Source organism: Culex pipiens, chromosome 2 (assembly GCF_016801865.2).
Source record: "Culex pipiens pallens isolate TS chromosome 2, TS_CPP_V2, whole genome shotgun sequence".
In the NCBI taxonomy this organism is placed as follows: domain Eukaryota; kingdom Metazoa; phylum Arthropoda; class Insecta; order Diptera; family Culicidae; genus Culex; species Culex pipiens.
Window position 1 is genome coordinate 53365356 of NC_068938.1, and position 24698 is coordinate 53390053.

The window sequence follows — 24698 nt, forward strand, 5'->3', positions numbered from 1 at the left end:
GAAATAATGATGTAAAATTACATCTGTGGCTGTAGAAAAAGTGCGAAAGCTGAATATTTTTTTAAGCTCATTTTTTATATTAAAAATTATGATTTTTGTAATGGTTATTGCATAATTTTAGGTATCTAGTTGTAAAAGCAAAATGGCATTAATTATTTTTATTTTTGAAAATAATAATTGTCAAATAATTATAAAATAGTTAATAATCGATTTGGTGCGGGAATTGAAAACAGTTTTTCTTTAATATTTGGTTACATTTAACTTTTTTTTCGCATGGATCGTTTGTTTTATAAAATTTATGTTTTAATTCTTGATTATATAATTCATAGAGTCTAGAAGGTTTTTTTTTTAATTTTTCCTTCTCTTGCCAAATCCATTGTTTGAATATTCAACTACATCAAAATGAATTATAGTTCAAATCATAGTTGAAAGGAACTCCAAAACTCTATTAGGTTATAAGAAATACGGAATTGTAAATTGATTATTTACTAATAAAATAAATTGAATTGAATTGAATAATTCATAGAGGAAGTCTTATTATTAGATCCAACATTTTAATTATTTTGATTTGTTTCGTGTGAGTTGGCGAGAGAGTTTGAAATGTTCTGATGGACGTGAAAAAAGTTATTCATAATGCGTACAGCTTTATAAAAATTCAATGTTGAAGCAGTTTGAATTTTTTTAATTTAATTTTTTTAATTTAATTATAAAACTTAAGAAACGTTTCAATCGAGTTGTACTAAAATCATTCGTAATTTGACACAAATTGCATTTTTTGTTTATCGCCTATCTTACTCAAAAATGGTATTGGATTAGCTTAATTTTTGTTTATATACACATTTAATTTATGAATTATTTAAATCCTAGGCAACGGATTTAATAAATAATGGTTGATGATTAGCCTGTCCCATTTTGAGGTCATGTCGAGGAATTTCAGGTGCTCACTTCTTAAATGATAGATTATGATGTTAGGATCAATGTTTTCTTAGACAAGAAAAAATAATAAAATACTTTCTCGCACCCCCTAGTCGATTTACTGAAAAAAGTCACTTTTTTGAACAAATTTTCTAAAATCGCTTGGAATCAATACAAAAACTGTTTCGATCAGGTGTGTATTATCTTCAAACGATAGGTTTTTGTCCATAGATTAAGATGCACTATCAATATTGGACCAAAATTTAAGTTTTTGGACTCTCCCAGGCGGATTTGTGTCGAAAAAATCGCATTTTTTCGAAACTTTTTTCAGAAATGTTCATTTAATTTAGGGTGGCCTATTTTTCCCAGTGAAACCAATGCATGCAGCTTGTAGGAAATTTCATGGCGAACATTTTTCTCTCTGAGATTATCCAATTTCGACACTCCAGAGCCGAGATATTTGAGTTTTAGTGAGGAAAAAAGTGCCAATTTTCAAAATTTCTCAGAATTCAGAAGCAAGGCCTACTAATTACACGATGTAGCAAGCATATGTCTCAAAGGTCAAGGTATGCTTTTTTATAGTAATTTTGGCCGCTGAATCCGAATCTGAAATCAAATTTCGTGTAAACAGTGATGTTTTGGAGCTACACCCTTTTGGAATGTTATTTGCGTGTTTAAGAGGCAGTTTTTGTAAATATTGCTCGATTTGTTCTAGAGGTCGTATCGAGGTGCTCCGATTTGGATGAACTTTCAGCGTTTGTTTGTCTATACATGAGATGAACTCATGCCAAATATGAGCCCTCTACGACAAAGGGAAGTGGGGTAAAACGGGCTTTGAAGTTTGAATTTTCCGAGGATTTCGAATATGACAAAAGTGAGACTAAAAAGTGCCGCTATGGATGCCTACAGGGCATTAACTAACGTTGTAAAATGTTTGTTATAGAAAAATCGAAAAACTATGAGAAAAACTGCGATTGGCCAAAGAGTTATTACCGTAGGCTTATAGTCCATGAAATTTCCTAACTTTTGAACTAAAAGAGTATGGGTGTTGCTGGCTGTTGCAAAAAGATATTGAAGTTAAAAAAAAAACATTTTCAACAGTAATTTGCAAAAGCTATGAGAAAATGTTAAACCAATCCTAGATGTCTATGGCTCATTTTGAAGTGCTTCAAAAGACCTTTCGAATGCATCTTAGAGAGTTGGAATTGATGAAGTTTTACAAAAATGCGAGCAATTTTATGATTTTTTATGTTTTTTGGACCTCAAACTTCAATGCCCGTTTTACCCCACTTCCCTTTGTCGTAGAGGGCTCATATTTGGCATGAGTTCATCTCATGTATAGACAAACAAACGCTGAAAGTTCATCCAAATCGGAGCACCTCGAAACGACCTCTAGAACAAACCGAGCAATATTTACAAAAACTGCCTCTTAAACACGCAAATAACATTCCAAAAGGGATTCGGATTCAGCGGCCAAAATTACTATAAAAAAGCATACCTTGACCTTTGAGACATATGCTTGCTACATCGTGTAATTAGTAGGCCTTGCTTCTGAATTCTGAGAAATTTTGAAAATTGGCACTTTTTTCCTCACTAAAACTCAAATATCTCGGCTCTGGAGTGTCGAAATTGGATAATCTCAGAGAGAAAAATGTTCGCCATGAAATTTCCTACAAGCTGCATGCATTGGTTTCACTGGGAAAAATAGGCCACCCTAAAATAAAAGCACATTTCTGAAAAAAGTTTCGAAAAAATGCGATTTTTTCGACACAAATCCGCCTGGGAGAGTCCAAAAACTTAAATTTTGGTCCAATATTGATAGTGCATCTTAATCTATGGACAAAAACATATCGTTTGAAGATAATACACACCTGATCGAAACAGTTTTTGTATTGATTCCAAGCGATTTTAGAAAATTTGTTCAAAAAAGTGACTTTTTTCAGTAAATCGACTAGGGGGTGCGAGAAAGTATTTTATTATTTTTTCTTGTCTAAGAAAACATTGTTCCTAACATCATAATCTATCATTTAAGAAGTGAGCACCTGAAATTCCTCGACATGACCTCAAAATGGGACAGGCTATTGATGATTTACATTACAACAAATTAGATTAAGTTTAAAATCCTTTATATTTGAATTACTTCACTTTATTTGCAGAAAATTCTTTAAAACAATCTTCTACATAAAAAATATTTATAGAATCAATCTTACTACAACCATTTCTTTTAAAGCAAACAATTGTAAACAAAAATTTAAATGTTTACTTTCAGATTGAATTAAATTCTGCTTCCTCACCTTCCAGCGACGAGATCCCACCCAGATTATGCAACCGAAACAGAGAACATAAATCAAATAAATTACCTCGCTCATTATACCGCCTGCCACCTGACAAAATGTGTAATAATGCAAATTCAAGTGAAGCGCCGAAAAAAAAAGATCTGACACCTTTCCCCGTTTTACCAAGGGGGAAGGCGAAATGGGAAAACCCCCAAAGCAAATATTTACATTGAATCGTGGCCCCCGAAGACACGGTCGTGTCAACTTAATGGTCGGTAAATTTATTACGCCTGATTTCTTAATTACCTTTGAAACACAATTCATTCCGATGATAATAAGGGATCGCACTAAATTCTTTGGGTCAACCCAACTGAGACGTCCAAGTGCGACGTACGTTCACCTTATTAAAATGCACCGCATTAAGAGAGGCTCCAAGTGGGTAAACCAGCGTCGGACTAGAGGCTTCGTGAAGGTAATTAATACTACTGATTTAGCTTTCAGTGATGCACGGATGAACTTTGGATTTCCAATGATTTTATGTTAAATGTTTTTTTATTTTATTTTTAAACTTCAAATGTTATTTTTTTTATAAAAGTTGATAAATTAAAGATTTAAACATTCCGTGTTTTCGCACTACTGCCCGTAAACCGCTTCAGTATCGAAATTTATTCATATAAATTCAATTAATAGCACTCTCCCTCCAACTTCACCTCCAACTCCCTCCCAAAGTTTCCCTCCTTATTCTTTTATGGTACATCACGAACATTACTGCTGCTCCTCAGACGTCGTCGCCGCCGCCGTTCACGCGATTTATGTATGGAAATAGAACTTGCACTATACGGTGCGGGGCGTTGTTTTCTGCTGCCGTCTGGCCACTGCTCCAAATCATTCCAGAACCCCACTTCTGTCCACCCCCTGGGGGGGAGCAAACTGCAGTCCGAACGATCGTCACAATCGAAACTCATTAAATATATTTTTATTACCTATTCACACTAAATTCTTACACTTCATTCTACCGAACCTCCTCGATAGCATAGCCAAGAGGTCATTGAAGATCGTCGCGGCGATGTGGTCAGGCCCTTCATGGCGTCGCTGTTGAGGTCCAAACCTTCAGCCAGTCGTGAATAAACTTGCTTGCTCAAGTACCTCAAAGGTGATAACGCATGCCGTAGCCCAGCCAGAGAGTAAAAAGAAAGATTTTACGACCGTATCGTTCGAAAGGGCATTAATAATAAAATACACATTCTCGATTAACTCGCGGAGCGCCCCCCTCTCGATATCATTAGGACATAAATAACGAGAGGGCGCTAGAGACGCGAGACTTGTGCTACCGAGGAGACTATGGAGCCCAAACAACCGACCGAGAATGATGATGCTATTGTTGGCACTTGGCTTTGTGGAGCTAGCTAAGAATAGGGCAGCAGCAGGATAGAAGCACCTACTTTTAAGATATCAGTTTTTCCAGCATGCAAAACAGCAGTCAGCGAGGTATGAACTAGAGCTGCGAAGGCTGGGTAGGGATCGAGAGTGAAAATCAGTGTTGTGATGGTGCTGCAGCGATTGGTTTTATCATTCCGATTGCGATTGGATTCAGGGGTGAAGCTTTGCGTGGAAAATTGGAAAAACTTAAGATGTTTTTTTTACTTGTAACTAAGAACATATTCTCAATAACATGTTTTATTTTTTAACAATTACAAATTTTAAATACACAGAAAAAAATATGTAAATTTACACAGCACGTAATTACTGTTTCTTATGTAAACTCACTCAATGTAATGTTGAAATATGATGTAAAGAGTAAAAAGTCATGGAAATTACTCCAATGTAAATCTAAATCTAATGTAAATCATGAATCTAATGGAAACGTTGAGCATGGAAACTCAAATTTGATGAATTTCTACCCGTGTTCGGCTTCCTGTAAATTCCTATTTAGGGGAGTGTGGGGTAATTTGGACACCCTAAGGAAATTGCTCTGTCACGGGCTGTATGGATATTTTAAAGGAATGTGGATGACACCAGAGGATAATAGAGACCATATTTGATGGAAAAATGTCATTTATTTCGATAAATTTTGATGAAAAACCCATTTTTATCGCAAAAATTAAAAGGTGTCCAAATTACCCCCACATTTTTGTGTGGGGGTAATATGAACACCCCTATGGGGTAATTTGGACATGCCTTGTGGGGTAATATGGACATATCTTGTGGGGTAATATGAACACCTTTTGAGGGGTAATTTGGACACATGTTGAAGAATAAGTTTAACATTTGATTTTTTGAGCATGTTTTTTATCCTTCAACCTGGTTTTGTAATTGCTTTATATTTTGAAGTGTTGTTTTGCTCACAATATTTCATCAAAGGTTTAAATAATGATTTTGTGATAGAACTATAATTCAATAGGAAGATAACAAATAGTTCAGTGTAGTATACATAATTTAATCATTAATACTGAAATGATTTAAACATTGATTCTGGATTAGGCACAAGTATAGTTTTTAGTGATTAAGGTATCGTTTATGTTTATATAAATCAATCTTTATATAGAATTTATTATTTATTATTATTTTCGAATATTGGAATAAATTTATCTAAATTAAAAAATAGGGGTTTTGTGAAAGTTCTCATTGCTCACATTCCTTTTTGATTGTTTTGACATATTAAATCCCTCTAAATTTATCTAAATCGCTTTAAAAACTCATCCAACCATGAAAGTTACTTTTTTGTTGCCTGACAGGTAGACTTTCAGGTATGTCCAAATTACCCCACAAGCCATGTCCAAATTACCCCCATAGCATATTCTATCATAAATTGCAATTTTTGATGATAAAAATGGATAAAATGCACAATTTTTATACGTACATTAGCCTGTCCCATTTTGAGGTCATGTCGAGGAATTTCAGGTGCTCACTTCTTAAATGATAGATTATGATGTTAGGAACAATGTTTTCTTAGACAAGAAAAAATAATAAAATACTTTCTCGCACCCCCTAGTCGATTTACTAAAAAAAGTCACTTTTTTGAACAAATTTTCTAAAATCGCTTGGAATCAATACAAAAACTGCTTCGATCAGGTGTGTATTATCTTCAAACGATAGGTTTTTGTCCATAGATTAAGATGCACTATCAATATTGGACCAAAATTTAAGTTTTTGGACTCTCCCAGGCGGATTTGTGTCGAAAAAATCGCATTTTTTCGAAGCTTTTTTCAGAAATGTTCATTTAATTTAGGGTAGCCTATTTTTCCCAGTGAAACCAATGCATGCAGCTTGTAGAAAATTTCATGGCGAACATTTTTCCTTCTGAGAAAATCCAATTTCGACACTCCAGAGCCGAGATATTTGTGTTTTAGTGAGGAAAAAAGAGGCAATTTTCAAAATTTCTCAAAATTCAGAAGCAAGGCCTACTAATTACACGATGTAGCAAGCATATGTCTCAAAGGTCAGGGTATGCTTTTTTATAGTAATTTTGGCCGCTGAATCCGAATCTGAAATCAAATTTCGTGTAAACAGTGATGTTTTGGAGCTACACCCTTTCGGAATGTTATTTGCGTGTTTGAGAGGCAGTTTTTGTAAATATTGCTCGGTTTGTTCTAGAGCTCGTATCGAGGTGCTCCGATTTGGATGAAACTTTCAGCGTTTGTTTGTCTATACATGAGATGAACTCATGCCAAATATGAGCCTCTACGACAAAGGGAAGTGGGGTAAAACGGCATTGAAGATTGAGGTCCAAAAAACATAAAAAATCTTAAAATTGCTCGCATTTTAGTAAAACTTCATCAATTCCAACTCTCTTTGATGCATTCGAAAGGTCTTTTGAAGCACTTCAAAATGAATGAGCCATAGACATCCAGGATTGGTTTAACATTTTCTCATAGCTTTTGCAAATTACTGTTAGAAATGGTTTTTTTTAAACCTCAATATCTTTTTGCAACAGTCAGCAACACCCATACTCTTTTAGTTCAAAAGTTAGGGAATTTCATGGACTATAAGCCTACGGTAATAACTTTTTGGCCAATCGCAGTTTTCCTCATAGTTTTTCGATTTTTCTAGAACAAACATTTTACAACGTTAGTTATTGTCCCATAGCGGCTGTTTTTAGTCTAACTTTTGTCATATTCGAAATCCTCGGAAAATTCAAACTTCAATGCCCGTTTTTACCCCACTTCCCTTTGTCGTAGAGGCTCATATTTGGCATGAGTTCATCTCATGTATAGACAAACAAACGCTGAAAGTTTCATCCAAATCGGAGCACCTCGATACGACCTCTAGAACAAACCGAGCAATATTTACAAAAACTGCCTCTTAAACACGCAAATAACATTCCAAAAGGGTGTAGCTCCAAAACATCACTGTTTACACGAAATTTGATTTCAGATTCGGATTCAGCGGCCAAAATTACTATAAAAAAGCATACCCTGACCTTTGAGACATATGCTTGCTACATCGTGTAATTAGTAGGCCTTGCTTCTGAATTTTGAGAAATTTTGAAAATTGCCACTTTTTTCCTCACTAAAACTCAAATATCTCGGCTCTGGAGTGTCGAAATTGGATTTTCTCAGAGGGAAAAATGTTCGCCATGAAATTTCCTACAAGCTGCATGTATTGGTTTTACTGGGAAAAATAGGCTACCCTAAATTAAATGAACATTTCTGAAAAAAGTTTCGAAAAAATGCGATTTTTTCGACACAAATCCGCCTGGGAGAGTCCAAAAACTTAAATTTTGGTCCAATATTGATAGTGCATCTTAATCTATGGACAAAAACCTATCGTTTGAAGATAATACACACCTGATCGAAGCAGTTTTTGTATTGATTCCAAGCGATTTTAGAAAATTTGTTCAAAAAAGTGACTTTTTTTAGTAAATTGACTAGGGGGTGCGAGAAAGTATTTTATTATTTTTTCTTGTCTAAGAAAACATTTTTCCTAACATCATAATCTATCATTTAAGAAGTGAGCACCTGAAATTCCTCGACATGACCTCAAAATGGGACAGGCTAACGTACATATCTCAGGCATCGTCCAAGCAACCCCCTTAAACATAAAATGTCCACTTTTTTACCATATAACCTCTGCAAAACCTTATTTCCTAACCTTCAAATATTAGAATTTAAGGCAGTGCCAACCGGCCTTTGGAAACTTTTACATATTACACCAAAACTACTTAACCTATTCCAACTTTTTTGGTTTGTCCATACTCCTAGGCCATTACTAGTACTAGCCTTATCACTTAAATTGCCGTTTTCACTTTATATCCGAAGAAAACATGATTTTTAAAGGGGTGTCCAAATTACCCCCCCTGTCCATATTACCCCAAACTCCCCTAATGTAAATCATATTTCCAATGTATTTCTGCCAAACGTTGACTTCAAAACTACCCGAACTAAAAATAGTTATATTTGGTTCTCTTTCTATCGCTCTCATACTTCGCTGGCCCACTGCCTGAGCCTCGACCTGAACAAGTTGATGCTTTAGCCGCTCGTTTATAAAATGCGAAGATGGCTCAGTCGGCAGCGGGTAGCAGCAGTAACATCGAACATCCTACCCGTCGTCCGTTCGATTCCAGTCCAGCGTTATTCCAATTGGCCGTCGACGAAAAAGCGTCCCCTACCTGTGAAGCAACTTTTTAAAATCAGATTTTCCTTTTGCTGCCCGCTTCAATAATTTTAAAATAGAACATAGGCCACACCCTTTTCCTACTGCAATCCAAGTCGAGCTTCTCATTCCCATTGGCCAATCATAATTAGTTGCTTTGAACTAATGTAAATTGCTAAAGTAATGTAAATTCCAAAACTAATGTCAATTTTCAAAACTGATGTAAATTTCCAATGAATCTAATGTAAATTTCCAATGAACCTAAAGTAAATATACATCATTTATCATGATACCTTTTGGTACATGATAAATAATGTAAATTTACAGGAATATTTTTTTCTGTGTAGAGCCATTCTCGAGAATTTTACAAATAGACAAAATACAATGTGTTTATTTGCATGAAAACTAGTTTCAAAAAAATCTCACCTTTTGGATTAAATATTTTTAGATTTTTTAGGCCGTTGAAATATTTTACACAGTTTTATTTTTTAACATTGAAAATCTGGTCAAATGGTCCAAGATATCTTTGCAAGGCCATATCTTCAGCTCTTTTTAGACTTGAAAATGGCTATACCTAAAAATTATAGCACTTTTTCAAAGTTTTACAAAAGTACTCTTCGATGGGGAATCAAATTTTACTTCTACATATGATTTTTCGTGTTTTTTGTGAGCACTTCCGATATTTTCAAAAAAATGTGTTATGTTACTTCTAAAAATGTGTAGTTGCACCATTTTTATGGTGTAATGTCATTATTTCAGTCTAAATTGAGGTAAAAATATATCATAAGTACACAACCTTCCAAATTTACACAATTTACTGTGCAGTTTATGGCACAGGCCTTGTAAAAAATTAAATAGTTTTTGATCCAACCTCATGAAAAAGCATTAAAAAAATCAAAAAGCTATAAGTACAGTCATCTGTTATCGACTACAGTTGGAATCAATCCAACAAACAGCATTCAAATGATTTTTTTTAAATGTATCTGTTTCAAATTCAAAAACTCTTTAAAATTTAATCTAATTCTTACCATCTCTAATTTTTTTTTAGAATCATTTATTAAACTGAAAAATGGCACAAGAAAACAAAATTATCCATTTCGTAAAAATGTTAAATTTATTTAAAAAAACTTAGATTGTTTTTTTTAAATTTTCATAAAAACACTGAATTTAAACAGTTATTACTGTATTTTCAGTGACAAAATTTGGATTAATAAAAAGCAAATTAATCATACTGAATATAAATATCGCTAATTAAAGAAGATTATTAAAAAATGTCTCAAATTCAGTCAAGAAGTCAGGGAGCAAAAATAATGTCATGAATTTCAAAGAATAACGAATTGAAATATAGTAAAATTTTTAATTATGATGCACAATATCGCAAAAAGTTATTTTTTTTTAGATTTAAATCCATAATTGGTTTCAAAAGATTTCTAGAGTTTTTAAAGGTCCTACATGCTATTGTGTTACACATGTTCACAAAAAAATGAATTTTTAAAAGTAAAAAACACGACTTAAACCAATTCTGTTGATTTTTATTAATTTTCATGCAAAAAATAAATCGACAAGGTAACATTTTACGATGAATCAACTATGGTCCCCTTAGAACGAGCTAGGATGCTTTTGTCAAGTAGGGCCACGAAGTTAATCCCACAAATTGAATTAAAAACCCATTTTAATTCCTTTGCGGTTGTACTCAGAAAAATAAACTTTATCGTTGTGAACAATAATATCATCAATTTAATCTTAATTTTAGGTCCCAATTGCAATCAACAAATACAATTGCAATACAATTTTAAACTAAACAAAATAAAAAAAAAAATTTCTTAATATCAAGACATACGAATCTTAATTGTAACACTAGTTTATATATTTGTTTACTTTAAAAGAACCTAATAAAAACAATTATATGAAAAAAAAATTGACTTTTAAACACTATCAAACAGTAGTTCCGGCCCGCCACTGCTTCAGAACAATCTGATCTGGACCGCAGGGCCAAATGGTTAAGCACCCCTGATTTAAATGAAGCTAATTATTTTGTAAACAAACTGCAATTGTGAGAACAGAAAAAGATGTTTTGGTTAGGAAGATGTAAAATATTATGTTTTAATATTACTTCATTCAAGACTGAGAAATGAAAAAACACACTGTAAAAGAGGTAAATTTTAACATTTTCTGAGGTAAAGTTGCACAATTTTTTCTTACATAACATTTGTACACAAAATGCAACGAAAAGAATTTTAGTACATGTGACTTAACTTTCGAAACATATTATTCCGAAAAAAATCGAATTTGTTAATATTTATTTTTTTCAGTGTTTCAATTTTTCCTGAAAGGCCTGGCCATAACTTACAACTGTTCCGAGTACAAATCTATAAAAAAAAATGCTACTTCTGCTGCCGATTTCAAATGTTATTACCGTTTGTATATGGACAGTACAGTCCCAAAATTTGTGTGACTTGTCAAGAAAATACCAAATGCTGCAAAATGGTTTCATTTGACTTACGGAATAAGAAATCGATGGTAAAATTTTGACACAAATAAAAAAAACAAAGATGTTTATATTGATTTGCAAAAACGTTGAAAAATGCTGCTTTTTTTATTTTTTAAAGGAGATGTTCCTACGTCTTCTAACGGTTATGTTAAATTTTCGATCAAATTTGAAAGTTTGGTTTCAAATTCAAATTCACAATTTCACTCACTTGGTCCATGACTGCATTCAAATGATTGCTATTACCGAGCTCTTTCAAATACCAGCCATTTCTTTCAGTGACCAATCTCTTTTCAAGCATTGATGGTGTGATTATCTCGTTATTAAACCTTCGGTAATCACATCTTTGGCTTAACTGAAATCAGACTGTACTGCCATCGCCGGCCTTATCTATTATTAGAAATCTGTTTGAAAATTCATAGAAAGAATTTGAAAAATATAATCACTTGTAAAACGTAACTGAAAACCCGATTTAATCCCACCTGGGGTGAGATAGAGCCTTTCTTACTAAAGAATATAACGATGGTAGAACTTCTTTCAATTGACATTGACTTTGTTTAGAAGAAGAAGAAAGTCATATGATGAAAGCAAAGTATTATAAATGATATGATTTCCAAAAGAAACAAAAAACGCAATTTTCACCAAAAGAATATTTTTAATCGTACATATTCTTAATCAAACAAGCGTTCATGACAAACGCGAGCATAGCAAGCTTCACATGCGCCAGTGACAACGCACACCGTGGTAGGCGCAAAGAAAAGCCGAGGTATAAGTGAACCGCGTGTGCCGCACGGTGCAGGGAAGATAGCCATTCAGCTTCTACGAATGTGACAGAGTCAGAGATAGCTATTTTTACAACCGCACCACTACACACTCAATCGCGAGAACCTGCGGTAGAAAGCCATTGGCGTCGCCAGCATTGAAAACTTTGAAAACGATATAAACGATGAAAAGCTTAGAAAGCTTCTATTGGAATCCAATGAACCCTGTTAAATAAACTCACGAAATCACGAAAAAATTATATCTACTTTTAGGCGATTTTCGGAGCACACGGAAAACAAATAGATTGTAGCCGGATGAATGTCCTATGTCACAAAAGTTTTTAAATAAACATTGGACAGTGATGCAAAAACAAACAGGGCAAAAGAAACCGAAAAGCTACGATATCTTACATGTTGTAGGAAACATCGGTAGACAAGCTACTACAAACGAGTATAAGTCGAGCCAGCAAATATATGCGCCAGCATTCTCGCGCCAGTATTCGAAGCTCAACTTGACAACTTGTCGACTTGGCGACGAAGCGTCAAAAATCGATGCAGTGTGATTTTTTGACGATTTTTCCGATTAAAATTCATGCTGAATCGACATATTTACGAAGATGGAAATGACGTCCTGGCTTAAAGTAAAACCTATACCTTTCTTTAGTAAGAAAGGCAAAAAGTAAATCGTTCTAAAAATTGATCGGGATTGCCGAATGATGTCGAATTTGTATCAGATGCTCACTCATGGTCTGTACTATGAATGTAGCAAGAAATTTTGAATAAAATCAGAAATGAAAAATGTTGGCGAAGGTCACCAGGTGGGCTTTTACCTTTTTTTAGGGATTTTTTTTCTTATGGTAGGTCAATCAAACGGCTCTAACTCCAGAACCATATTATGAATTTGGATGAAAATTTGGGAGGTTGTAGGGCTCGAAAAATGCAATTTTTGAGATAAATAAAAGATATGAAAATGAAAAAATTTGACCATTTTTTCATTTGAAAACTGTGTATTTTGTTGAAAAGTCTGGCCGCATCCGAAAACAGATGGATATTTCGAAATTTGCGCGGCAACTCGCCCAGGTTCAGCACACTAGCTTTCATCTGCATTTAGAAGAATCGAAATCGGATATATGGGAGCTGAGAACGGCGCGACACAAAATTTTGCAAAATTTTACCACATACGAACATCACTCGACCTCCACGGAATTTATTTTCTCAAAATTCGAGGGTTGGAGATAGACGAGTTCTGTCAAGGTAAATCGATAGAGCGTCAAAAATCGATGCAGTGTGATTTTTTGACGATTTTTCCGATTAAAATTGATGCTGAATCGACATATTTACGAAGATGGAATTGACGTCCTGCCTTAAAGTAAAACCTATACCTTTCTTTAGTAAGAAAGGCAAAAAGTAAATCGTTCTAAAAATTGATCGGGATTGCCGAATGATGTCGAATTTGTATCAGATGCTCACTCATGGTCTGTACTATGAATGTAGCAAGAAATTTTGAATAAAATCAGAAATGAAAAATGTTGGCGAAGGTCACCAGGTGGGCTTTTACCTTTTTTTAGGGATTTTTTTTCTTATGGTAGGTCAATCAAACGGCTCTAACTCCAGAACCATATTATGAATTTGGATGAAAATTTGGGAGGTTGTAGGGCTCGAAAAATGCAATTTTTGAGATAAATAAAAGATATGAAAATGAAAAAATTTGACCATTTTTTCATTTGAAAACTGTGTATTTTGTTGAAAAGTCTGGCCGCATCCGAAAACAGATGGATATTTCGAAATTTGCGCGGCAACTCGCCCAGGTTCAGCACACTAGCTTTCATCTGCATTTAGAAGAATCGAAATCGGATATATGGGAGCTGAGAACGGCGCGACACAAAATTTTGCAAAATTTTACCACATACGAACATCACTCGACCTCCACGGAATTTATTTTCTCAAAATTCGAGGGTTGGAGATAGACGAGTTCTGTCAAGGTAAATCGATAGAGCGTCAAAAATCGATGCAGTGTGATTTTTTGACGATTTTTCCGATTAAAATTGATGCTGAATCGACATATTTACGAAGATGGAATTGACGTCCTGCCTTAAAGTAAAACCTATACCTTTCTTTAGTAAGAAAGGCAAAAAGTAAATCGTTCTAAAAATTGATCGGGATTGCCGATCGATGTCGAATTTGTTTCAGATGCTCACTCATGGTCTGTACTATGAATTTAGCAAGAAATTTCGAATAAAATCAGAAATGAAAAATGTTGGTGAAGGTCACCAGGTGGGCTTTTACCTTTTTTTAGGGATTTTTTTTCTTATGGTAGGTCAATCAAACGGCTCTAACTCCAGAACCATATTATGAATTTGGATGAAAATTTGGGAGGTTGTAGGGCTCGAAAAATGCAATTTTTGAGATAAATAAAAGATATGAAAATGAAAAAATTTGACCATATTTTCATTTGAAAACTGTGTATTTTGTTGAAAAGTCTGGCCGCATCCGAAAACAGATGGATATTTCGAAATTTGCGCGGCAACTCGCCCAGGTTCAGCACACTAGCTTTCATCTGCATTTAGAAGAATCGAAATCGGATATATGGGAGCTGAGAACGGCGCGACACAAAATTTTGCAAAATTTTACCACATACGAACATCACTCGACCTCCACGGAATTTATTTTCTCAAAATTCGAGGGTTGGAGATAGACGAGTTCTGTCAAGGTAAATCGATAGAGCGTCAAAAATCGATGCAGTGTAATTTTTTGACGATTTTTCCGATTAAAATTCATGCTGAATCGACATATTTACGAAGATGGAAATGACGTCCTGGCTTAAAGTAAAACCTATACCTTTCTTTAGTAAGAAAGGCAAAAACTTACTTTAAATTGAAATTGAATCAACTATTAAATGTTAATGAAAGTTTCTGCAATTCTTTTCAAATTAAACCCTGACCGTGAACCACACTCAAAATTGAATGGTTATTGAGTGCTTCCAGCGGTACACATTCGTAATGCTTCTTCCAAGTCTTGTCGCAAGCAAGCGTCGATAATATTATTGGTTCGCTGTCACGGCCGAAGCAAATGCCGCAACCGTAAACATTCCTTGAACGTACCACCTCCTCTTTCAGGACCACAAACCCAATCGGCGTTATTCATAAGCGTGTGTGAGAACGTAACCCAGATCGCGCTCCCTCACACCTCTCCGAGGGAAAAATATTCTCATAAAAGCAAAACCCAGCACAAGAGGTGCTTCAAAACAATGAGCAATTCTTTCTCCTCCCTTTTCCCTCTTTTTTCTCTCTAATGGTGAACAGCGGGAGAAAGAGGGTGCACGGAGGGGGTAGAAATCGACAATGCACACAGTTTATTAGCGCTGACGCCACATAAAATCACAAACACACAGCAATTTTCGGGGCATTCATAAAAAATCTTCTTCACGTGCTTCGCTCACCCTCACAGAGGGAAAAAATCGCCAATATTAATACTATTAGCAGTGCGTTCAAATCTAATTTATTCATAATGTTCTACGGTTGGAAAATTATCGACTTTTGATCCCTCCTCTCTTCCGTTTTTCTGTTGTTTCTCCTTTCCAGCCGGTTTATCCCTCCCTTAACTAGCAGTTTTCCTTATTCTTTCCTTCTTTATTGGATTATGAAAAAAGTGATGATTGTGTCGTGAATTTTTACTCGTTCTCGATTTTCGAACAAGGGAAGCCGTCGTCGCAAGAATTAACGAGGGCCACTTATCGGAAAGTGATGCTGGCGAATTAGAGGAGGAGGACGGAAATCTTGTTAAGTTTAGATTATGTTCTAAACAAGATTGACGAAAATCGGTGAATGATTGCGGGGCCGTGTGGAGAATGTTGATGGTATTTGTGCTGCGCAGAACAATGGATATTTTTATTTGTGTGGTTGAAAATGGGAGATGATTGGGTCGTTATAATTATGATTATTTTATGCTATATTTGTGAGCTTTTACAGGAAATATAATCCCATACGATTGAACCGAGCTGAAATGTCGTGTGTGTTTTGAGTCATTAAGTATTATTAAATTTTCGATTATTTTTGATAAGCCCTCATCTGAGAGAAAAAGTGTACTGACTAAGAAATCAAATCTCGAGATGACCGAGAGCGTTAATCTCGAGAGTATTTATCAAACCCGGTGTCTTCGGCAAAGTTGTAGAATATGATTAGAACTTTTCAGAAAAAATGGAAAAGGTACTTTTTGTATAAAGTTTATTACTGAAAGTTGAATTACAAAAATACATATTTTTATTAATTTTTGTTTTTTTATCATTAGGCCGTTGCAAATATTTTTCAAAGTTTATGTTTGAATTTTGTTGGAAAAATGTAATTTTTTTTGAAATTATCTAAATTTGATTTGGCCTTTTCTAATATTTTTTTAAATTCACAGAACATTTGTGAAAAAAATTGCCAACTAGGGTTAAATTGGCTGACAATGATGAAAAATGGTATTATTTTGATGAAAAAAATGTAAAGAATTTCCTACAGTTATCTTTTTAGGACACGGGTTATCGGACAAGTAACGGATTTTTTTTAAATGTCTCTTTATAAGCCATTATGTTTCAAATGGTGATATCTCAGATACCCTTTCTCAACACATGCAATGTCAAGAATGCGTTTTTTTGTGAAATATAAGAAAAACTATGTCTAAAAATTAAAAAAAATATAATTAATGAGCCTGGATGGCTTTGATCCTTTTACTTAGTTTTGATTGTTAAACATCAAAAAATTAAATGTTATAACCATAGTTAATTTAATCAACAGTTTCCCAAAGATGGAATGAAAAGTGAAATAGATAATCGAGGATGTTTTAATAAGATATTTTTTTTTTCAAAATAGTTCATATTACAACATACTTGTACATTATTTGTACATTTAACAACCCGAAACTGCATGGAAATTGTGTTTTTGTAGCATGGGAAATGCCATTACAAAGTTTCATCAAAATAAATGATTCAAAATTTATATTCACAAAAAAAATGCAAATCCAGAAAATCCTGCCATTTTTAAAACGGTAGTAATGAAGTTCATTTCTTTTTTCAATACCTGAATTTAAACTCTTTCGAACCTTAAACCTTTTCACGAGATCCACGACTAACGCAAACCTCGCTCTTGGAAAACCATCTCCCTCCCCCTCCCCCTCCACTGCTTCTGCTCAGCTGTTTCCATTATCCGCAAGAAAAAGGGATAAATTTACATCTGCCATATCTCATCTTGTGTTTGATTCCCCGGGTTCTGAAACCTCTCGAAACGACGACTGTGTGGCAGACAGTGGACACACACCACGCCAGCGCAAATGAATGAAAAATAGCCCAGGGCGCGCAGAAATTGTACCCGGACCCGGCCATCAGATAAAAGATCAACATCTCTGAAATGAGCTCATTTCCAACCTTTGACACAGTCGTCAGTGCTGTGTAGTGTGACTACCTGCCGACAGATGGCTTCCCGCTTGTGAACGAAAAAATGATGACTTTTGAGGGGTTTTTCCGGAAAGAGTTCCCGGGGATCGTGTTGACGAAGAAATGAAGACATTCCACATGTATATCATATTGACACTCAGATCAGTGACATCTGTGAGAGCGGTGACTTTCAAAAGGTGGGCCCATTTGCGGGCCACTGTCTACATAACTTCGGGCGTTTTGGTCTTATGTGTAAGACGCTTATCGCGGTGGCTTCCAGTATTCAAACGGAAATGCCGGTGAAAGAGTTGACGTATCGCTGGATTTATTCTATTAAAACCGACTGCCAATTCGGTGAAACCGAGTCATTTACCGGTTTTGATAAGCTGCCACCGACGTCAAAGCCGTGACAACAACCCGAGGCAATTTTGAGCGAGATCTTTATTGAGATGTTGTATCGCATTACGGGGTTTAAATTCATATGCATCATATTCCACCACGTGAACTTTGGGCTAACAGTTATTTCCCCTGGGAAGGCGGATTTTGAAAAGAGCCTGCTTATAATTGAAATTCATTGAGGCAGACTTGCGAAATTCTCCACATATATTATAAATAGTAGTGCAAAACACTAAATTCAAAAGCGTCCAGCGTCGAGAGGCTGCCATTCATAAACTTGAATGCGATTTATTAGCTTGTTGATGTACGCCATATTAGAGAGGGCCTGTCTGTCCATCGCAGAGCAGGGAATGGGATTGACACGGCAGCGGTGGCGAAGACGGGTGTCAGCTTTATGGATAGCAAATTATACGGACACGTGAAGCCGTCCAGTGCATGCCAATCAGTGGTGGTCATGGAGTGGAGTTGTTCCCAGCAGCAGATGTTGAATGGCGGGGGTCAGTGGCCTGCGGAAGCAAGATCATTCTGACATCGTAATGAATTTTAGTGTGTTTAATTGAACTCAATTAATGTTAAATCAACTATTTGAGTTCCAAATATAAAATTAAAGCATTGAATATCAGAGTTTTCCATTTGAGGCCATGACGAGGAAATCTGGTATCGATCTTCTTAAATGATAGATTTTTTATCAATATTGTTTAATCAAGGATAATCAAGGATAAACGATTCGAAATAAAAGAGGGATATCGGATCCAAAATTGGCCTTGGCTGAAATATTAGATCCAGATTTTTTTGTTTGGTCGTCAGGGTCGTCTTTATTCTAATAAATTAATAAAAAAAAAATAAGAGCCAATGTATAGATATATTTTTATCGGATTCCTAGAAAAATTTAACAAAATTAATTCAAAAATTAAAAAGTTAATTCTAAATTTAATTTCACAATACCATTTTGAAAAAATAACGTAAAGAAAAAATCAAGAATCTACTTTTTTGACATAAATTTTGATAGCTCATAAAATAAAGCATTGATCAATCAAAAAAAGCAAAATACTTGAAACAAATTAATGTTTGGACATCATCAAATGCCGAACATGATTGTAGAACTTTGAAATTATTATTATTGAAATAAAAATAAACAAAAAATGATTGGAACTTTCATAGCCTAGAGAAGTATTTTTTGAGAAATGGGCAAACATTGACTCAACTTCAAAAAATTTAAAAACTGCGGCTTCTAAAAAAATCACTTTAAAAGATGGCTATAACTTGAAAACGGTGTAAATTATCAAAATTTCACTCTGATACTATTTGATTGAAAATTTTATTCCACAAAAAAATAAAATAAAATAAATTTTTAGACATGAATTTTTATTTAATTAACTATTATAATTTTTTAAATCTTAACTTGGTCAAAGATTTTTTTTCCGTTCCTTAAATTTTCTTAAAGATGGTATATTATGTCCCCTGAAACATATGAAAAATTGTGATTTTTTGGAAATCAGTTTTCAGTGACAAAAAGTTATTTAAAAATCTGCTAAATTTATGTTCAATGTATAATTTATTTCGTTGTAGTCTGCATCCATCCATCCAAATCGAAAAAAAATCCTTCAAAACAAACAGTAAAAAAAAAATTTATACACAATTTTTTTATGAACCGCTACCAAATTTATATGGAAAATGATATGGACAAACTGATGATGTAAAATGTATTATTTTTCAGATTTAAAATTGCAAAATATCGGATGACCGAAATCTCAGAAATTGCTCATCAGTTCCATTATTGATCATTGAAAATCAAACCGTCAGTTTTCAAAACAACATCGTTTAAAAAATGAGGGCCAATCAATTTAAAAAAAAACACAAATTTCATACTTAAAAAGAGACTATATATTGATTCCCAGCAGTCCAATCATGCTATTTTAAAAATAAAGGGGAAAATTTTCTCATTCTTCCAACGATATTTTTTGACATCTAAGAATTTATTTTAAAACTTTGTGTGACAATATGTTCGATATCTTTTCAAACAAGTATGACTCCAGTACCAGATTTAGCACCTTCCTAAACTAAAGCGCAAAAACGGCTTTTTACTCCCCATGTAAAAAAATGCTGTATAATTATTTTAACAAAAAAAGTAAAGGATATTAGTTCAAAATAGCGCCCTCCCCATGAAATTATTAATTTCTTTCAAAAAATTGGCGAAAGCAGAAAAATTATCAAACCACAGATTTTATTTAAAAAAATTACGATAAGTATCCTTTCCAATTCTCTATTGATTAGAGTCTAATCCAAAAAGATTAAACATTGTACTAAACATAGTTTTTTTTTAGATTTTTTTGTGTTTTTCCACACAGTAAAAAATGGTGTGAATTTCGAATGTGTAATTTTGGAAGGTTGAATATTTCCTCTTTTATGATGTAATTTTACCTAATTTTTGACTGAAAAAGTGACATAACACCAGAAAAGTGGTTAAATTACACATTTTCAGAGGTAAAATTTCATATTTTTTCTGACATAAAAGATGTACCCCTTTCCAGATGTAATGATTCGATGTTGATTTTTTTACTGTTCAGGGGCAGAGAAAATAACACATTTTTGCCACGAATTCAAGGTATTTTATCACATTTTTTCAAATGGATATCCTCCGTGTTAAAATCTTATTTGAAAATTATAAATTTAAAATAAAACTCATTAAGTGTTATGTATTTTGAAATAATATTTCAAAGCTTCATTCTACAAAACCTTTTGCAAACATACAAATTTGCAATAAACCTTCTGTATATTCCCAACCCACCTACAAGCTTAATGATGATGATGGGAAAGTTCATTGAAAAAAAAGAATGTTCTTTGTTGACTCACCTCCCACCACCAGAATCGCTGCACTCGGCGCCGTCAAGTTAATCCACAAAATATCCACAAATTGGTCAGTTCTCATCGCAGAGTGCCCTACTCTCGCAGGGGGCGCCAATTTTCGCACATTCACGCTTCGGCGCCACCAAGATTCCTCCCTCGGCGGACGCTGGAAAATATTAATTATGCGCCACGCCAACACCAAGCAGCAGCAGCAGCACAATTTTAATTATTCCCCTCTGTGCCACCATTATTGACGGGGAGCTTCAACTTTTCAAGTCACACTTTTTTTTCCTTTCGTTTTATTATTATTTTGGTGTTTTTGTTTAACACTCTTTTTTCACTACTCCTTTCTCACTTGGCTTTTTTTCTTCACAACTTGCGAACAACTTTGGCGCGTTCAGCAAAATACACCAGCAATGAAAATTAATTAAATTTAAAAACATAAATAAAAAAACTGGCGTTTTTTCACATCTCACCACCCGACCCCTGCACTACCCCCGACTTCACTTGCAAACAACAATGAAACCATAAAACTTGCCTGCCGAAACCAAATTGCACTTCCAGAAGGCACCAGGCCGAGATAACCAGGCTCTGCCAGTAATTTGGCCCGATGTATTACACTGGAAAAAGGGTGACTTCATTAAAGTCACATAAATCGATATGCAATTTAAGTGCGCAACTCCCGGCGGCTTTTAATGATAAACAACGCACATGATTCACAATCACTTTTCACTTGTGCCAGCGCGGGTTGGTCTTTTCGTTAATTGATTACAGGGTCGAACAACTTGTGGCCGCCGCTGAGGTTAACGATGTCCTTCGAAGATAACGCGGAGCTCGTCTGGGCGGCAAACTTTTTAATGAGGGGGTGAGGTCCTGGAATCAACAGAAATTATAAGTTAAATCACTGAAAAGGGTTGTATTGAATACAATTTATTAACTGATATAAAAAAAAATGATTTTTTTAAAAGCAAAAGAATAAAGATTCAGTAAAATAAATAATCAGAAATCTTCTATAAACGTTTGTCTGTTCAGTTCTAAACAAACTTCTACACAAATATTTTAAACATTTTTGAAACTGTTAACTCGTAAATTGATCAAAAGCTCGATTTAAATAGGATTTGTTTATTTTAATCTGTTTGCTTTGTGTGTTTTGTGCTCTTGTTGTTCTTGTTGTTCTTGTTGTTCTTGTTGTTCTTGTTGTTCTTGTTGTTCTTGTTGTTCTTGTTGTTCTTGTTGTTCTTGTTGTTCTTGTTGTTCTTGTTGTTCTTGTTGTTCTTGTTGTTCTTGTTGTTCTTGTTGTTCTTGTTGTTCTTGTTGTTCTTGTTGTTCTTGTTGTTCTTGTTGTTCTTGTTGTTCTTGTTGTTCTTGTTGTTCTTGTTGTTCTTGTTGTTCTTGTTGTTCTTGTTGTTCTTGTTGTTCTTGTTGTTCTTGTTGTTCTTGTTGTTCTTGTTGTTCTTGTTGTTCTTGTTGTTCTTGTTGTTCTTGTTGTTCTTGTTGTTCTTGTTGTTCTTGTTGTTCTTGTTGTTCTTGTTGTTCTTGTTGTTCTTGTTGTTCTTGTTGTTCTTGTTGTTCTTGTTGTTCTTGTTGTTCTTGTTGTTCTTGTTGTTCTTGTTGTTCTTGTTGTTCTTGTTGTTCTTGTTGTTCTTGTTGTTCTTGTTGTTCTTGTTGTTCTTGTTGTTCTTGTTGTTCTTGTTGTTCTTGTTGTTCTTGTTGTTCTTGTTGTTCTTGTTGTTCTTGTTGTTCTTGTTGTTCTTGTTGTTCTTGTTGTTCTTGTTGTTCTTGTTGTTCTTGTTGTTCTTGTTGTTCTTGTTGTTCTTGTTGTTCTTGTTGTTCTTGTTGTTCTTGTTGTTCTTGTTGTTCTTGTTGTTCTTGTTGTTCTTGTTGTTCTTGTTGTTCTTGTTGTTCTTGTTGTTCTTGTTGTTTTTGTTTTTGTTTTTGTTTTTGTTTTTGTTTTTGTTTTTGTTTTTGTTTTTGTTTTTGTTTTTGTTTTTGTTTTTGTTTTTGTTTTTGTTTTTGTTTTTGTTTTTGTTTTTGTTTTTGTTTTTGTTTTTGTTTTTGTTTTTGTTTTTGTTTTTGTTTTTGTTTTTGTTTTTGTTTTTGTTTTTGTTTTTGTTTTTGTTTTTGTTTTTGTTTTTGTTTTTGTTTTTGTTTTTGTTTTTGTTTTTGTTTTTGTTTTTGTTTTTGTTTTTGTTTTTGTTTTTGTTTTTGTTTTTGTTTTTGTTTTTGTTTTTGTTTTTGTTTTTGTTTTTGTTTTTGTTTTTGTTTTTGTTTTTGTTTTTGTTTTTGTTTTTGTTTTTGTTTTTGTTTTTGTTTTTGTTTTTGTTTTTGTTTTTGTTTTTGTTTTTGTTTTTGTTTTTGTTTTTGTTTTTGTTTTTGTTTTTGTTTTTGTTTTTGTTTTTGTTTTTTTCAAAAAAAAAACTCGGTTAAATTCCAGATTTGGTCCCAGAATGTTATTTTTATTTAAATCTATGAGTGATCTTAATAGCCGAGAAAAATGTGAAAAAAAATCGGAATAGTTTGCGATTATACTGCAATCCGTAGAGAAGTGTTCATAAGCACTTCGAAAAGCGATTTAAAATCAATTTGCAAAAAACGTGATTGGTTAACTTTTACTATGAAAATGGTCATGAACAAGTGGAAACAACATGATTACTTAACAAAACAATCAAACCTACTTTCATAAAAATGTGTCGAGGTTTTAAGAAAAACATATTTAAATTGTTTATAACAAATAATTATGTTCAAGTGGCACAAACTAAATGATTTCTTACCTATTACAAAGCTGCTTTTAATCACAGAACATAAAAATCACACAGTTTATTATCAGATACACAACATCACCCAATTATTAATTCAGTAAAATCAGAAAATCATGTTCCAATAATCGTTTTTCCATCTATATTCCACACTTATTTTCCTTCATTGACACACCTCTAAACCACTGAACATCCTTCGTCATTCGTTCACCCAAACCACAAAACCAAAACAAAAACTACGACACGATGCCCGCGACGACGAAGTCCTCCCGCGAATTGATAACAAAAACCGGCGCGCACTGAAACACACCCGAAACACTCGCGCAAACGCCGACGACCGCACGAAAGTTAACCAGCCGATCCGAACTCCGGCCAGGCGAAGACTGGCTGAAGCCGAAGTCGAAACCGAGTGTCGAACCGTCGATTAATTTAAAATGCAGCACACAGTCAAGAGCCAGCGGCAGTCAGTCAGTCGCGCGTCGCCTCACACCCTCAGCCGTTCAAAACTCCCCCATTTGGTTGGCCAGTGCGTTTTAAAAAGTCTTCACCCGGCGTGTCTGGGCCGCAGTGATTCCTCAGTTCTCTCTCTCTTGGTTTTAGGGAGTTGCTCTCGCTCTCGATTTATGTTTTTATTTTTATGCTTTATGCGCTCAGTCCCGCGTGTGGATCGTAAATGTACACAACTCAACTCAAACACATGGGCTGCCGGCGGTCTACGGATTTTTCTTTCATTCAGTAGTGATTTGTCCAGAGCGAGTATTACTGTGGAAATCCATGGAAAATGGCGAATATTATTATTTTTAAGTTAACATAGAGCAAATTTAATTAAATTCTTGTATAATTTTTTTCTCATGTTTTGAAGAACAATTTAAGAACGGGTTTTATACTAAATGCATGTCCCCTCATGATTTTATTTTGCGATGTTCTATATGGAGCAATTCCAGCTCAAATCAGGAATTTTTCTGGTACTTTTGTACCCGACCCTCTCCGATTTCAATGAAACTTTGTAGACATGTTATCCTAGGCCTATATAAGCCATTTTTGTGTATATGGAGCCAAAAGTACTCGAAAATAACATTTGAGAAGGGCGTAAGGTATTTAAATATTTTTGTATTTTGTAATTTAAAAATTACTGTATCTCGAAGCCGTTGCGTCGTATCAAAAAGTGGTCAAAGACAAACTTGTAGGAAATTGGACGGGCTTTCCAAAAAAATACACTGAAACAAAAATACACGCCACATCCATGGGATTTTTTGA

The 24698-nt window shown here is 34.3% G+C and overlaps 1 protein-coding gene across 2 annotated transcripts in view; it reads right to left on the bottom strand.

Moving 5' to 3' along the window:
* Positions 1–23804, bottom strand: part of LOC120426235 (kinesin-like protein CG14535) — a 293320-nt gene extending 269516 nt beyond the window's left edge. For both annotated transcript variants that reach the window (XM_039590972.2, XM_052708688.1), the window contains exons 1-2: positions 23457–23804; positions 20692–21558 (exon numbers count right to left, since the gene is read on the bottom strand). The gene's annotated coding sequence lies outside the window, so the exon portion shown is untranslated. The remainder of the gene's footprint in view (positions 1–20691; positions 21559–23456) is intronic.
* Between the last annotated feature and the right edge of the window lie 894 nt (positions 23805–24698).